This window comes from Anas acuta, chromosome 1, assembly GCF_963932015.1.
Source record: "Anas acuta chromosome 1, bAnaAcu1.1, whole genome shotgun sequence".
Classification (NCBI taxonomy): Eukaryota; Metazoa; Chordata; class Aves; order Anseriformes; family Anatidae; genus Anas; species Anas acuta.
This window is the reverse complement of record NC_088979.1, coordinates 174,878,526-174,896,468: the sequence shown is the minus strand read 5'-3', so window position 1 is coordinate 174,896,468 and position 17,943 is coordinate 174,878,526. Positions and strand designations below refer to the sequence as shown.

General features: G+C 38.5%; 1 protein-coding gene across 27 annotated transcripts in view; it reads left to right on the top strand.

The window, feature by feature from the left end:
* NRCAM (neuronal cell adhesion molecule) overlaps nt 1–17,943 on the top strand; it is a 150,834-nt gene that overhangs the window by 28,471 nt on the left and 104,420 nt on the right. Inside the window, exon 1 of one of the 27 annotated variants that reach the window (XM_068669415.1) lies at nt 16,809–16,954. The exons of the other annotated variants lie outside the window; for them this stretch is intronic. The gene's annotated coding sequence lies outside the window, so the exon portion shown is untranslated. Of the gene's footprint in view, nt 1–16,808; nt 16,955–17,943 lie in introns of those variants that run through there. 27 annotated transcript variants of the gene reach the window in all.

Genomic DNA, 17,943 nt, shown 5'->3' with positions numbered 1-17,943 from the left:
TGCTTCAACTCATATGAACTTTGTTAGAGAAAGATAAATAATTTTGTAGCCTTCAGCCTGTAATACCGAGTAATCACTGTTGTCCTGTATTGAATTCTAAGGCATAATATTGTTGCTGTTGCATATATTTCCTCTTTCCTGTGCAAAGCAGGCAAATATGTGCAGGCAAAATACCTTTGTTAAAATAATCAATGAGGTTCAAGATGATTTATAGGAAGCAGTGGGTGACCTTGGTTTGTTGGAGCATCCTTCATTGTTCTGAGGACAGCAAGGCAGTGTGGCACGGCAGCGGGCTGTAAACAGCAAGGGTGTGTGCAGGGTGGTTCACGTTGTAGTGAAATTGGATGATATCAAGAGAGGCTTTTCTGAGTCTGATATTAGGATGTAGGAAATTTTGTTTCCCTGCAGATACAAACACCATTGTGAGAATATGTCAAGTCTTTGTTAGAACAGGTTTCACTTAAATTATTAAACCAGCTTGAGAAAGTTCTCGAGAGTGTCTGCTGCTTTCCCTTTTCATGGTAAATGCATTGCCTCATTTAAGTTTCTTGCACTAAGAGTAAAGACCTTGGAAAGATTCTTGTGTATCACCAGACAGATGATGCATGTCATAAATATAGCTTTTGGAACATCTTTAGTGTCTTTCTTGATGCAACCTGGACACAAAGATTGATGTTTTTAACTGGCTGGATTTCAATAGACTCACATCACTGTTTGAGCCTAAGATTGTGTGTACATATTTATTTATTGCTTTACTCTGCTTAGGTTTTTCAAAAGTAATGTATTGCAAAATACTGTAACTTATTTTTTTTTTGTTGATGCAGGCAAGAAAAGCACCGATGACATCTGAGTACTGGTTTCAGCATTTTTAGTACGAAGGAGCATGGGGACAATAACTTCCATTTCAGATAATGATTCCCAGTTAATCATTATTTGAGATGTATTCATTAATTCTTTAATTCATTCATGTATTAAAAATTCTGTTTTCCTGACGTTTTCTATTGATTTAATAGCTATTAAATTTGACTTGATCTGTCTATGCCTTGCTAGCACGTGATTCTTTGGAAGGCCTCATTAGCTGCCTGTATCTTCAATCATATTCCTTCCATGTGCAACTGGATTGTAATTTAGTTCATTATACTTTCTAGAGATCAGTGATATTTGGTCAATTGTCAGATGTTGTTTAACTTAAATGAATTTCCCATCTCCCCCATACGACCTCGCAAGGAGCTTTAAACCTTTATTGCCTTCTACTACCTGACCTATAAATTATTTTTGAGCACAGTGAAAAGCAGAATTCAGTCAAGGTGTAAGGAGAAGCATAATTGGTTTCCTTTTTACACAGAATACTTGTAGTGTCTTTACTGGAAAAAAAAATAAAAATAAAAAATCCCCCCTCTCTCCCCAGTCTTTCATAGGATGGATTTATGCAGGATGGTACCAGTATTCTTCACAAGTTGCTCAAAAATGCTAATATAAAACACGAAACATTGCAAGAACTGATATAGTAAGGGAGTGCGTGTGTACATATATGTGGATGTGCACATACCTACTTTTACCATGACGAAATCCCTCTGTTCATATCACTAATATTTGACTTAAGAGCTCAAATGAACATCATATGAAATACACTTGTAAAAGTTTGCATTCTTTCAGAATGCAGATTATGGATGTTAGTTCTCCATGTTTCTGTATTACTTTTCCGTTTGGTTGTGAATTGTCTGTTAATAACTTATTTTTCAGTTTCTTATTTTCTATTTATTTAAAATTCTTAAAGGAAATATATTTATATCAGTAGATAAGTTGTTAAACCAGAAAGCGTAAGTAATTTGGTAAAAAGTATTTATCCAACGGTTTTTTAAATAGGCCATAATAACCACCTAAAGCCTGAACTGATTTCAGCACTTAAATATTTTAAGAAACATCCTCAGATTACATCTGTCTAATGGTTTGGATTTGAGAGCTGTATAGCTTTATCCTGGTAATTACATTAATTTGAGAGGTGTGACAGACCTTCGAATTCTCCTCATTTATTTTTGAGCTGTTGACAGTGTGATTTTCAGCACTGTAAACTAATTGGAGTTCACTAATGATTTTCAATTCACCAGAAGTCTCACTAGTATCTTTTTGTGGAGTGGAAGCAAGACAGTTATTGTCAACTATTTCAGAAATAAATAAAATCAAATGCTTGCTTTAATGTAATTAAGCATGTAAGGCTATGTTGATGTGTTTACAAATTCAGAGCCTGGCACTTATATTTGAAAGCTAGAAAAGAAGCTTGAAAAACCCACTCAATATGTAGTGATGAAAATGGTGTATATATGTGCCTTTTAAAATGATTTAGAATATTTCAATCCTGTTTGCTTATTACATTGTTAACAATTAATTATGAGAGTGCGCTGTGTGGATATACTTGCACAGGCAGCAATTTACAGGTAATTCACTTTGTATGAAATACTCCAGCCCTTATTGTGTAGTCCAAACATGGACCTGCAGGTAGAAAAGCCATCTGAGGAATGCCTGGAAGAGATGGCCGCCTTCTCCTGGTAGCAGTGTGCTCAGTGGGCAGCTGCAGAAAGGTCTCTGCAGAGCAGGTAAACTGGCAGAAGGCTTAGCAAGGAAGACTGACCAAGAAAAGTGGAGGGTCTGTAAGCAGTTGAGTTTGTGGCTTTTAAATCTCATGCATCTAAACATGAGAACTTGAATCAGTGTTGAGTGCCTCATCCTCACAATTAGTGCTTTTTTTTTTTTTTTTTTTTAACATTAGGTTTTGGCTTCATTGTGCAAAAAAATCTTCCGTATGATCTGCAGGAAAGCTGAAGTATCAGTTTCAAAGCACCTAGACACTTAGTGTTTATTTAAGGGTTTTTAATGTTCTAAATTTATTATTTTTTTTTTTAAAGAAAAGGTTGATTATTGGGTTGAGATGTGTCTTTATCTAGATGGGTTTGTAGGCCCCATATAGATAAGCTAAAAGCAGTAGGAAATTCTCACTCTCTGAACTGTTCCCACTGAGTTAAATTTTTATTTTTCTTAAAATATAATTGAAATCAGCAATTGCGGGGAAAACATTATAGCAACACTTATTTAAGATACAAATCTCCATATATTCAAAGCCATCATTATATTAAAATGTGTTAAACACTCACTATGCCTAAATCACCAAATATTCAAGTGCCTATTTTTAAAGGCAGGAATCGGTTTATCACATAATTGAAAGAATCATATACTCCAGTGTCTAATTATGATCTATTAAATTTAATGACAAATGAGTGTATGTGGTATGTGCACGACTGCCTGGCTTGTGGCTTTGCTGAAGGGCGTGTATTGCAGAGTTCCTTAAAAATGTTGTGCTGTAGGTATATGGTGGAGGCTTGCTTTTGTTAAGGTCAGCCTCTTGGGAGTTCTCTATTTAGTGAATCATGTAGGTTGAGTAACGATTAGATGCCAAGTCACGATCTAGCACTTGGAGCTAATTTTACTTCCAGCGTGCTGCTTTTGAATCCAAAGCTGCTCTTGCTGGCACGGCTGTGCTGCAGCCAGGAGCCCTGCTTTAGCTGGGACAGCCTGCTCCTTGCTGTGGGGCTGCTGCAAAGCTCTGAGAAGTGTGTGTGGGGCTGGGGCTGCAAGCTTCAGCCTCTGAGGGCCCCAGTGGCTTTAGGGGATGGCGTGTATGTATGTAGTAAAGGATCACCTGTTACCTGATGCTTATGCTTGTTGTATTCCTGAATTGCTTGCTCTTCAAGGTGGGCTACTAAGAGGTAGGAGCATTGAGACCAAAGTTCAGTATTGCTCGCTCTGCCCGGCACAGATGTCACTGAGCCATCTGAGCAAGCTCTGTGCTGCTCCGGGTCTGTTTGCAGGCTTTCCTCCGGTGGTTCCTAACAGTGGGTGAGGACAACTGTCACACTGTAATACTTCAACACGTTGAAGAAAATCATACCTGGAGAAGCTGTTACACAAAGCTGATCTAAAATTAGAGCTCTCTTCAAAACTGGAGATGAGTTTTCATGTGTTTTCTTATTTCAACTCCTATCTAGAGTTATTTTAATTCATGTGGGACACATGATATATATATAGATATCAAATTGCTCAAAATAAATATAACTTGTAATGGTCAACCACGTCTCACCCTTTATTATTAAAGGAGGGAATGTTAGTGCTGTCTGCTTTTTAAAGCTGTTGCTAACGCTTGCTGCAAGCTGTGTTTGTTTGAAAAACTTCAGCCCAAGTAATTCAGTCTCTTCTGAAGATGATGACAGAGTAGAAGCCCCTCTTTAAAAATGGAAAGCTTTTTTTTTTTTATAAACTTTTTCCTTTCTTTCAAAGATTAGTATTTTACACTTGCCTATTATTGGCTGACTGAACTTTCTGTAAATTTCAGCTTGCCCATGTTGAGCGGCATCTCATAACTGAAACAAATACTGGGTCTGTGCTGAGTGCTTTCCAGCTCGTACCTGCAGGTGCCTGAGAAGTCTTTGTTGTAATTATAGTAATCAGATGCTTGGGGCTGGCCAAGTGTGGGGCTTGGCAAAAGAGCCTGTGGTTTGGGGGGGCTGGGAGGGAGAGAAGGGTGTTTCCCTTTGGGTTATAATATTGCTTGACAGAAATGTCTAGGGATGAACAGTGGGTAATGTGGAGGAGCAAGGAGAGTAAGCAAGAGGGTCCAGGGACTGCAAGGAGCTGTGGAGCTGACAAAAATCATTTGAGAAGGGGGTCCTTGGCTTCTGGACAGAGCAGCACCAGGTGACTGACTCAGCACCACTAAGGGCTGCATTTCTGGTGGCCTGGTCACAACCACACTGTGGCATTTGGCTCTGAGTCTCCTCTGGGTCCTACACAGTCATCCTGTGCCTTACATCAATGACATCATTTTGGAAGGAGGCAATGTGTCAGATCTAATGGGAGGAGTGTGGTGCAGCTCACTGGGATGTTCTTGGCTGTGTGTGGTGCGTCCTGAGGCACATCAGAGCAGGTTTGACGGTACAGGGAGTGCCTGGGATGGTGTTGGAGGGCTGTTCCGTCGAGGGAACAAGAACTAAAGCAGTCTTATTAATGCTGTCCAATGCAAACAGCCCTAGAGTGAAGCATTTTCATAAAAAGCTAGTTGAGGGGACCTGTGAGAGCTGTGTAGTGAGCTACCAAGCCATACAGGCAGTCTTGCAGCTCAGTGCTTTATTAAGCCCCTGCTCATGCTGGTGTGAGCATGACAAGTGTTCAGTGAGAACAATTTGGCAAAGAGATCAGCTTCAGAAAGCTGAGGGATGGGGAGAAATGGATTAGCCTAAAGGACTTGACGCCTATTTATGCGTGTGGATTTGGAGGAGGGAAAAGGAGAGTGGAACAGGTGAGAGTAAAACTGGTAAGAGAGGGGATACCAGGAGAAACCCCGAGGAACTAAAAGCTAAAGCTTGATTTGTAGAGAGCGTGACAGTATGTTAAGGAATGGCTGGACAAGAAGAGCTCTTTGTATGTCTCCCATCTCTAGGCTGAAATATGCTTCTGGACAGTGTGTTTTACGTAGCTTCAAAGGCTGACTGCAGAATTTCAGGGTTGTTGCTCCTACTGCTGTGTAATCTACTGAAGAAGCATAACTTGTCTCCTCTATAGTTGTTCTTTCACAAAATGAAATATGTTTTTTTGAGGTTTCTTTTCAGATAACTTGTGTAGAGGCTTACTGTAGGAGACCTGAAGTTCCCAGGCCTGCTTTTAGGCTGTGGCATCATTTCTAATTTGTAATCACAAATGGCATCACTGTAGTTATTCGTAATGATGCCAGATGATAGAAATTCTCCCTCCAAAACTTTCTCTGAAAATCTGCTATGAAGATGTTGAAAGACTATCAGAAATCTTACCATATGAAGCACTCAGTCGAAACATTACAATAAATTTGCAAGTCTGATAACTTTGGTCTTATAATGCATGGGCACTGTAATCATTACATGATAAGGCATGCTGACATTGACGTAATAAATCATCTGTTTATATAAGGGGCAAGGATGAAATTGCTGCTGGAAAATTAGATTTTAATTATTTATATGGCTTTAAGATAACACTCTGTTCTGCCATATGCTGTTATGAAATATACATGGAATTGGGGATGGGGGAGGAGCGTGCATGCAAGGAGCTGACAGGCACACCCACAGCGTTAAATATCGAAATCTCCTGGAGAAACATCTTGCAGCAGCTTCCCTCTATCCTAGGGCTGAATTCCCTATTGCTTTTAGCATGAATGACTTGACTTTTCTGCATCCAGCTATCCACCAAGAGCTTTCTGAGTGTTTTTCTCACTCCCGCCCACCTGAGTGGGGTTCTGCAGCCCCAGCCTCAGCCCATGGTGGGGGCCGTGGGTACATAGTCAGCTCTTCCCAACAGCCAGTGGGGTCTGATGTGCACAAATCCCCTGTCCTTGGGATGTCCTTTGGGAAGGTGTAGCACTTGGCAGCTTCTGTCACCCGCCAGCTCACTGAAACTTGCTGGGTTTTCCAGCCTTGGGGCCAGAAATCAGCTTTTGTGAATGTTTGGTTTTGTTCATGTTCCTCTCTCCACCTCCTGGGGCTAAAGCAATCCCCAGGTACTGCAAGCAGAGGAACACGGGGTTTATTTTCATCATCTTGTGTTATGCTTCCTGTTAGAGAAACCAGGTGGCTTCTGTGGATTGCTCACTTTCTCTACAGGTGGTGAAAATTAATTTGATACCCTGTAGCTTTGACAGGTGTTATCAATATATATACTTTGTATGAAAATACATGCACAAGCAAACGCAGATATCTTACTGCAACTTTACCCAGGAAGTGCTGCAAACTGTTTTGTTATCAGCTAGTCAGCCTCACTCCTTTTTTCAGTTTCAATACCCAGGTTCCTGAATTAGCTGCATTAGTTCCAGGTCCAGATGCATTAGTTGCTTGCCTTTAATGAGTAAAAAGGGAAAGGATGTACTCTGCAGGGACATCAGTGGCTGTAAGGCCTTGTTCTTGAATGGGAGACGAATTTAGACTGTCAGATGTTCAGCAGAAAGTGCTTCTTAATACAGATACATTAGTGCTATTTTTTTTTTTTTAAAGCAGGTCTTATACCTTGTGATTCTGGCCACTGGTGATAGCTAAAAATACCTACTCACCTGGTCTGGGCAGTGGACTGGGAGCTCAGGATCAGGGGCAACAGGCTGGGGCAGGGTGCTGAGTACTGGTAGGGAGACGAGAAGCAAATAAGCCTAGTAGGAATGTGCAGAACAGCGTAAAGAATGACTTTATGCTACCATGCTGTTGTCACCTACTTCTTTTTGTCTTTTGTAGCTTGTCTAATTGTCATACTGGAGTATATCATCTGCTGCTGCTTTGTAGCCCTAAGTCATTTCAGCTCTCAATATGATGTGTAAAATAAGAGCTGCTATTCCACTTTGCCATGTTAAATGGTGTATTGAAGCTATCAGTAAAAGGCTTGTTGTAAAAGTCTTGTACTTAATCTATATTATTGAGAATTTTTAATTTTAGTTTTGTGAATAAGTTAGTTGGACTTGCATTTAACATCTCATTGTGCTGATTTGATTAAGTGTCTTTATAGCACAGGCAGGATGAAGGAATATTTACTTTTTTTCACCAACTGACTGATGCTGTTTTTCTGTTTGTCATCTAAGTTAATCAGCATCATTTATCTGGTCACATTGAGAAGGTCAGGGTCTTTGTAATAACAGACAAATGGTTTTTTTTAATAACAAAACTGGCCCTGGTGTCGGGTTCAGTTTAAACAAAACCAAAACTACCTTCTTAAATTATGAAGAAAGTAATCTAAAAGCTGTCAGTATTTTCCCATGATTGTTTTTACAAATTATCTTTTGAGTGATATCTTCTTTTCTAAAGAGATATTCCTTGAGTTGGTAGTGTTGAACTGTCAGCAAGGCAGAACTCTTCAAACGTCCTCGGGAAACTGGAAGTTGAAAGTTAAAGCATTCAGTTCAAAAACTTGAATCTACCTCAAAAAAAAAAGTTCAAATGCTCTTTAATGTTTTGTTTTGATAAAATAGACACCTTGTCAGTGTTTAAAGTCAAAATAACATTAAATATTTACTAACACTGCAGCTTTATCTTGCTGTGTGTTTTAAAAGCTATCTCAGAACTTCAAAGTATGTTGGTAGCTCGCTGTGTTAATCGATATATGCGTATAAGTCCTTTAAGGAACCTGCAGACACTATTTTTTTTTTTTCCCCTTTTTTCTTTCTTGAGACTGTCTGAATGCCAGTTCCTGCACTGGATTTGGCTTTATCAAAAATATACACTTCATCTCTTGCTGTTTGTAGCATTTTGAAGAGTAAAAGTATGTTTTTAAAATCACTTGCTGCTTGTCGTACTTGCCCAGTATTATTATTTTTCTGATAAGGGGGACCTGTGCATGCATACGAACACTGTCTGTGATGATGGATTATCCTAGACCACAACACCGTGGCAACAGTGGAAAAAGAATTTGATTTCCACTTGGAAAACAGTACCATAGCAACATTGGAATGAAGTAGACTTTTGGTATTATTTACTAGATTACTGTAGCATGACTTCAAGCTCCTGATCTTTGCTTTTACTTAATCATCCTTTAGGTATTTGTAGCTTTTATGCTCTACACCACAATTCTTCCTGTTTTCAAAACTAAAAAGAAAGAATTGATACTTAGAGTGGTTGGGTTTAGGTTGAAGTATATCTTCAACACCCTACCCCCCAAAAAAAAAACTTAGCAAAGTAAAAAATATATTTGTAGAACTTTTGGATTTCAAAGAATTACTAAAAGAATTATTAAAAGCTTATTCACCATGTATTCACTAAAAGCTAATTCACCATCTACCTGCATAATCATGTCTTATTTAAAATCAATACAAAATTATTTTCTAAGAACTGAAAATGTAATTTGGAATAGGCTAAACTTGCTGAAGGTAGTTTCCTAATACTTGTTAGGCTTTTGGGGGCTGCAGTAACATAGCATTTTGTCCAACACAGCCCCTGAACCACTATATTCCTTTATTCTTAAGGTCCACTTCTTCAGCTGGTGAAAGCCACTTATTTGTGGTGCTGCCTAAAAACAAGCTGAATAAATCAACTCAAGTATGTTGTAATTATTAGATAGCTGTGTTTTTAATTAAAAACAACAACAAAGTGTCTATATGAGCATTAAGCACTAGTGTGAATTCTCACCCTTTTCCTCCATGCAATATGCGTTTTCCCTAGTTCTTAATTTCTTCTTAAAATCTGGTCTGTGAAGATATGAAGTAGTATTGTCTGTCTTGACATATACTGGATACAATGCATTAAGGTGAGTAAATCAAAACCCTTTGTCAGCAAGAAAGGCTATATATACTCACTAACAATGTCATTATCTTCCTGATTACTGAAGAGGATTAATCTATTTTCAAGAACATAATTCAGTTTTTCATCTATTTTGGATGAGATTTTTCCTTGACTTCAGGAGGCAGAAAAAGCCCTGATTAAAAAGCAGTGCTAAATCGTTGTGTGTAGTAGGTTAAAACGTGGGCCCTATGCCATGAGCCTAGCAGTAGCCAGGTCTGATAATGGGGTGACATCCCTGTATACCTGGGTATAACTTCAGGGAAGATGGATTAAATACATTTGTATACACAACCCACAGGAGTATAACTAAAATAACTGTGTCAAAGGCTGGCTTTTCCAGTCAATATTAGAGAAATATGTCAGGATCGTTGGAAGGAAAAGCTGGCATAACTCATTGGAACTGGGCTGCTTTATTAATGGGTAGGGTTGTTCAATGTAGGTTGTTCAATGGGTAGGTTGTTCAGGTAGAAAAGTAAATTAGGGGACTGTGTGATGAGTGGCTGATAAAGCTTTAATGAGCTATTCGGATATCCCTTCTGTACCATTATTTTCTTTGTGTGACAAAATAGTGATTGATGTTAGTATATTGACTGAAGTTGCACATCAATTTTAGTCATGCCCTTAAAAGTCCCAGAAAGGGAAGAAAAAAAAAACAAGCAAAACTCAACCTTGCTGGTAAAATCATTTGATTACTGTATATTTTGTACCCTCATCAAACTTTGAGCCTTAAGGCTGCATTTGTTACATGCATGTCTGCCCTTTTGAAGGGGAGCATACTACACTTGTTATCTCGTCAACCTACTGGAAATACATTGATTGCCAGGGCTGCAGGCTCTCTTGTGCAGCCAAACCCAGCCTGTGTATACAGAACTGCGCTGAGTTTGTAAGGCAGATAGCTGATTTGCAATCCTATATATGGCATACAATTTGGTAGTCAAGTGCTTAAAAAGGATTATACTTAAATATAGAAATGATATGTAAATGAGATTCCTCCTCCTCCAAACAAAAGGCAAAGTAACGTGCGGATCCCCCCGGCAATGGCTGTGGGCCCACGTCAGCGCTCCTGACGGGAGGAGGAGGCCGCGTTCCTGCGGGCGGCGGCCTGGCTTCAGGAGCTCATCCAGCAAGCTGGTGGTCCCTGGTGGTGGTTACTGTTGTGGGGTCATCTCTCCAGCTGTTCCAGCACTTTCTCTGTTCTTGCTGAGCCAGATCCAAATGAGCTTTGCTGTACTGTAGGCAAATCATACAGCTCCAGCCTCTGAGGGGCAAGAGTCATGCCAAGCACCTTCCTTCTCAATCCACTGTGAAAGGAGAGCGGTACATCTGCTGCTTGTCACCTGGGGCAGGCTTTAAAAAACAAAATAAGAAATCCTTATGATAGCCTACCCTTCTTTGAGATGGGAAGATGGTGATTGCCTTTGTCTTGCTGTTCTGTAAAGAAAAACACTCTAATGGTGTAATAAATGTCAAAGCAAAACTTGTAAGTAGTTAATTTGCTACTTCTGCATATGTATTTAATAAGACAATGCTTTACTGAGTTTTGCTGCAGATTTCCACTTTTATTTTTGTGACATAAGCATCTGGGTTGATACCAGCAAAGATCAGATTCCTATGGAGACTTTTAGATTTTTATTTTATTTTTTATTTTTTTAGACTGTAAGAAGTCATTTGACAAATGTGTGAAGTAAGGAAAAAATTATAAAGGGAACAACTTCTCTGGCATTTTTAAACAGTGATAAAGCTCATTTTTGTGTCCATATTTCATCTGTTACTGTACAGACTACAAAATGATGTAGTGCATGCAAATCAAAAACCTGCTGAGAGTTTGGGTGTGTGGGAAGTTGGCTGTAATGAATCTGATGTTAATTATTTTAATCATTCATATTAAAATGTTTTAATAATGATTTTATCTCTTAATGAATCAAACCCTCTTCTTTACTTTTAACTCTCCTTTTCTGTACTTTTATGTACCTGATACATCCTACAGCTTTTTTCTTCATCATTGCTAGTATTTGCATACTGCATTTTCTTGCTAAAACAATTTTTGGGGTGTGTGATTTTTTTTTATTATTCAATTCACCTCTGTTGCCATGTGGATTTACTGTCTTTAAGGAAAAACTGATAGTCCCAGTCCCATTTGGCGTTGCTGAAGTGAAGAAGCCACTGTTGTGGCTGCTGCTTGTTACTCTTTCAGTACATATTGTAAAAATGAAATATTTACTCTATATTCATGCAACACAAGTTCAGAGAAGTTAATGGCTACACCAAGTAATTTCATAACCTACAGAATATTTATTAAGTGTACCCTTTGATACAAGGGGAGACAGAGAGCCTCAGGCCAAATTTAAGGCACTACTGTGTTTGGGTGCTTCCAGGTAACTCTTGGACAGCTCAAGCATCCCAAAAGGCTTTCTGCAACCAGAGAAGACTTGCTATATTTCCGTTTTTTTTTTTCTTTACCCTTGAGCATGGACTGAAGACTGTATATTCCAGAATTTCCAGAGTCTTTATTCTTTATACATATATATTTATGCATGTAATGTACAGCAAACGTATAATTTTTCCTTCCAAGAATCAAGATTCTAACCTCCTTCTGTGGCTGTGATCTCCCTTCTTTTATCCTCTTTGCATTCTCCCTCTTACTTGATTCAATTCAATCTATTTCTGTGTAGTTGCTGTGAATTTATTCAGGCACTAGATGTGTTTAGGAGGGCTTTAGTTTGCAACAATAGAAGTTACTCTGCAGCATCAGCAAATCTGTTCTGTTGCGGAAACTGTGGTTGTTTTTGTGGCTGCTGACAAATCCCCTCATCCTGTGGTTAGGAGGTGCATATTTGTGTACACATGTACTGTGTCTTGGTGTCCTATGTGTTTAAACAACCTCCAGTTGTTTAAAGGGTTCCAGTGGTCAAGGATGCTCCTTGTGCACAAAGAGGAAAAGTAAAACATTTTTTTCCCCCTCACGACAACTGATAGAGAATGCTACTGGAGAAAACCTTAGAATAATTTAAGTCGATGCTGTGAATCTTGTTATATAACTTCTTCATCAACTGTAGTATGAAAGCAGAAAAAGAGACACTTATTTTGCATCTCTCACAATACTAAGTGGTATGTTCTATAGCTGCTAAAATAATAAAGTGGTTGAACCTTGAGTTGTTTGAAGAGGACTCTTCTCAGTCTGGAGTCACTTCTGGGAAATTTCCTTGACAGCAACTCTTTGTGCTAAACAGATTATGTTTGTGTGGGAGCAAGGTCTCACTCTGTTAGTGAAATCATAAAACCATAAAATGGTTTGGGTTGGAAGACACCTCAAAGGCCACCTAGTTCCACCCCCCGCTGCCCTGGGCAGGAACACTAGACTAAAAGCCCCATCCAGCCTGGCCTTGAACACTTCCAGGGATGGGGCATCCACAGCTTCTCTGGGCAACCTGTGCCAGTGCCTCACAGTAAAGAATTTCCTCCTTACATCTAATTTAAAGCTGCCCTCTTTTAGCTTAAAAAGTGTTATGCCTTGTCCTATCACTACAACCCCTGACAAAGACTCCCTCCCCAGCTTTCCTGGAGGCCCCTTTAGGCACTGGAAGGCTGCTGTGAGGTCTCCCTGGAGCCTTCTCTTCTCCAGGCTGAACAACCCCAACTCCCTCGGCCTGTTCCACTAGGAGAGAGGTGCTCCAGCCCTCTGATCATCCTCATGGCCCTCCTCTGGATTCGTTCTAATACTTCTGTGCCTTCCTTGTCCTGGGGACCCCAGAGCTGAATGCAGTATTGCAGGTGGGGTCCCACAAGGGCAGAGCAGAGGGGGAGAATCACCTACTGTGACTTGCTGGCTGTGCTTCTTTTGATGCAGCCCAATAATCAAGCCAGTAAGAGTCTACATCACTAAAGCATTTGATAAGTTGTTTTTCTGTAACTGACAAGTTTGGCTTGTACAATAAGCATTAAGGAAATGGAGAAAGGAGAGAAAAAAAATCAGGAATGATAAACAGGACATAAATACAAAGGTGGTTTTGGAACAAAAGTAATGGGTCATTTGGGCCTAATTTAGAATTGCTTAACCTGCTCTGCTCACTTGTTTCTGATTATAGTAAGTAATGACTGGCTATGTATACCATGGTATAACATCCTTTGTATGTTTGAAGAAAAAAATAAAAGGAATAAATTATTACTTATGAAGTGACAGCAGAATGTTTAATAAGTTCATGAGATCTTAGTTGTAAAAGCTGAAATTAGTAGAAGCTAGGATGATATTTTAACTTAATTTTGTTACATAAGATGACATCTTCCTCTTCATATGCCTTCATAAACTATCAGGTTTACAATCTTTACAAGTTTGTCATAACATATTTAATAACATTATTTACATAAGAGAAAAATAACTTTTTTTTTTAGCATATTAAGTGTCTATTTCCTACGTATTTCCTAATACTTTTTTTATTATGTCTTAGTTTTGACACAAAACAATCGGCCTTATAGTTTGTTGTTCATTAATGTTGAACATTGTGAAAACATATTTTACTCTGTTGTTTTTATTGGAGGATCTTGATCTTCATGATTTACACTTCATAATATCACTTAATGCTTATTTGTCACAATATTCATCTCCTATCCCAAATATTTGGAATGCCTTTTGGGAAGAAGGATCTACAGTTAATCGTCTTTTTATGTCTTAAAATGCCTGGGAAGATATGTCAGCATGCTTCAACTGTCTTTAGGCTAGGTTATTGTTTCGTGTTAGATGATTCAAATCTGCCACTTTTCTTCTGGGAATATTTTACAGCGGCCTTGGTGGGTGTAACTGCCTGTGTTTTTAGCATTTTGGGATCCTATGCCACATCCCTGGATACTTTTGAGTTACACTGTCTTTTAGAGTTTTAGATCTCACACCTTTTAAACTCTAAAGCAAAGTTAACTACTGAACTACTTCAAGATCTCAGCTGGGTATTAACACTAGCTAAATTTTGGTGTAGTATAACTGTAGCCTCAGGAAGTTTAAATGATTGGTGGCTTTTCCTGAGTACTATCAGAAGTCTATGAAGTGTTGAGGCTATTCAGGACAGAAAACCAAAAACCCACAAAAAGGAAGATGGATGAGAAATCAGTATCATCAGGCAAATGGCAGATGTTTTTCAGAATATGAATTTTCTTCTTTTTAGCAGCAGGTTTCAAAGCAAGGAATTGTGCACTGTATGTGCACATCACAGGTATTTTCAGCTTAATCAGTTCACTAGGTAAAAAAGTGGTTTTGTTAATATTTTTAGTTAGTATTTGTTAATACTAATATTTTGTTCTTATATTCTATTCTTCTATTCTATTTTATTTCCTAAATTGTGTAGGAAGACAATCCTAATGGCTATATTAGTATAAAGTCTTCCTTAGGCTAATAATGTGTAAATGATAATAGGTGATAATAAGGTGTAAAACAAGATGCTATGGGTAATATTACAGTTACTAAAAAGTGTGCATATCTCAGTGAGCATTTTTAGAGGCAGATATGATTATTTCTCTTGAACAAAAACTAGCTGCTATGACTGAAAAACTTTTCCTTATAAAAATGTATTGTGAAGTAAGAGACCCAGTTCACAGGGTTCTTTTTAAGTCTCCATCACAAAGACTGTTTTATTATGATAGCTGCCGTCCTGACAAGCCAAGTGACAGATCTTGCTGTGGGTTTTAAGCTTTCCATTAAATATAGCATCCCCATTTTTTGAATGTTTTGAGTAGCCCACTGAGTAGCTACTGTCTGAAAAGTACGAGTCGCAGTAGGAGGCTGAAAGGGAATGGGCCTCCAGAGCATTTAGTGTTTAATGGCTCTACAGCTGTAGTGAAGCAGTGTGCAGAAATAATTCTGATTAGGCTTGGTCAATCAGACAACAAAATTGGACCTGCCCCTTCGTCATTCAGCTCTAAAATTCAGAAAATAACTTCTGCTTAAACCTAGTTAAACGGAAAAAGTCGGTTCAATCGGTTATATTTTAGCTAGTTTCTTGATGAAGTGTGCTGTCAAAGGCGAAGGGGAACAAGGAGCTGAGCTACTGCAGTGGCAAAGGTTGCCTTTTTCATGTGAGGACTTCATTTTGGAAGGAATGATCGAAGCTACGGAAATAATGATTTTTGAGAATTAAGCTTTCATTAGTGTTAAATGTTAGTAAATGCAAATAACAGATTAATACTGTAGCATGTTTGTGGTGTAGTAAATACCTGATTATTTACAGTTTAATGCCAGCTGTTGTCATTAAAATATACAGTTGTAAATGTGCAATTAAAAAGCAATAACTTCGAGCAGCAAAGAAGCCAATTACCCTTAAACAAACTTCGAACAGTGTTGCCTAATAAACACTATATTATTTGATGATAAACCTTCAAATCAAAACCAAATTGCCTGGAACTCTAACTTCTGTTTTTCTAAGATATTTGCCTTCTCAGCTTAGTTCTCTGCACCTCCAGAAGCATGCCACATGTGGGAAGTGTGAGCTGAATGAAGATGCCCTGGTTCTGTGTCGTTAAGTTGAGGGGGTCAGGTGGCTGCCGTCATTACCAAACCTCATTGGCAACGTGCTTTGATGGAGATTCTTCTGTGTCGTGCTTTTGTGAGGAACAGCATTGTTCTAAGCAAGCCTTGAAAGCTGAATAGGTTTCAAAGGAGCAGATGAAGTTATTGTTCAGAGCTAATGCCGGTGCTAATAAATGCTGACGGGATTCTGAGGCTGCTACCTAGGAATGGCTGCAACCTCCTTAAACTGGACTTAACAACAAACTAGCCAACAAAAATGTCTGGCTTTGCAGAGCTGAAATGAAAGGTTTTAATAGGGTTTCTTTCTTTAGGAATTGGAAAAAGCCACTGTTTTGTACCACTGTTGCTTCAAGGTAGTTTCTTGAAAAGCAAAGGTGGTTCAGAGACTACTGTGATGTCTGAAATCGGTGGCTTCCTTGTAAAATGTTTTCATTTATTTCCTGGGATGTTTATATTTTATTTGTCATGGAATTTCACCTGACAACATAAGTAGTAGCTTTTGCAAGGGTCTGCTTCTCAGATGCAATCAACGGAGAACAGAGAGCTGCCCACTGGCAAGCCTCTGGGTCCAAAGGACGTAAAGGAAAGATGGAAGTAGGCAGCTCAATGGTAGCTACTTAGGGGGAAATTCCAGATAAGGTAGGATCTGGATCCAAATCTTTGATTTTACTGGCTGCATTCTTTATGCACTGTGTACACTGAAAAGGAATACGTACATATATTTATATTCTGTAGATAGAAGAAGCTGTTTACTCTTGAACAGAATACCTAGCTACACTGAGCATCATTTTACTAAAAGGCTCATGCAGCTAAGCAGATTTAGCTCTGCTTTTAAATAAATACGGGGAAATGTTTAACCCCCATTGTATGGCCACAAAGCCCGTGCTGATCACACAGAAGCTTGGGAGGTCGAGGACAAAGCCATTGGCTGCTGGAAAGGGCTTTTTGTGCGTGCTTCTGCACAGCGCTGCGACAGCGGGGCTTAGCAGCCGACTCTTGTCAAGATTACAACGTGGAGGGGAGTATGTAACAAATTCTTATCTCCTGCTAACAAAACAAAAGGGGAAAAAAAAAAAGCAAAACAGGAAGAGGACTATATAGCTATATGCACAAGGTAATGGCTGATTTCTCTTTTCTATTCAGATTCTTCTTGATCCCTTACGTAGCTGAGATTTGTGTACCTTGGTATCGGTTAGTCTGATTTATTTGAGTAGCGGGAGCATGGGGAAATGGAGCTTATAAGGAGAATAGACCTATCCTGTGTAACTTACTGAAACATTTAACTTTGGTTAGCAGTCTAGGTGTTGAAATCAATACAGTATAATTTATATCCATGGAGGAAGGTCGTGACTTTGCAACATATTAAATATTAGATCGAAAGTAAATTCTGTTTTGATGACTGTAATATAATGAACTCATTTATATAAAATGAGTATGTTGCTCTAAAGGATATTAATAAAAACTAGCCTGAACTGCTTGCATTAGAATATGTGAGCATGTGTGTATGGAGAATGAGAAACTGAATAGTTATTTTTGGTGAATTTCCAGGATATATATTTTTTTCCATTATTACTTTGTCAGAATCATCTGGGGTTGAGCACTGCCAGGAATAAGATAGATATGACAGAAAGATGGATCACCGCCCTTATCAACCACCAGGGTAGTTTCTCCTCTTCTGAGGGCTCCTCATCACTCCTTAATTCTGAAAGAAGAAATGACAGGAGGGTGAATACTGGAGCTCTGCAGTATTGAATTGCATGAAACTGTGCTTAAATGCACTAAGTATATTTTATATGTCATAAAGCAAATATTTTTCCAGGTCTCCCTTAAAATGTATTTCATTAAATATCTTTAAGTATTGTCAAAGTAAAAGGAAAATGCATTATATACATAGTGTGTATAGTATTAGTTTTAGGAGAAAGCTACGTATTGTCTCATTTTACAGCTTTCTAAGGTTAGATTAATAACATGAGAACATTTTAACTTTTTAATTGAATATATTGAGTACATTTTATCTAAAACCATTTGGCCAATCTGATTATAAAATAGAAGTGGAATTTTGGTATTACTATTTTTTACTTTTGAACTTTTTTGTATAGTTTT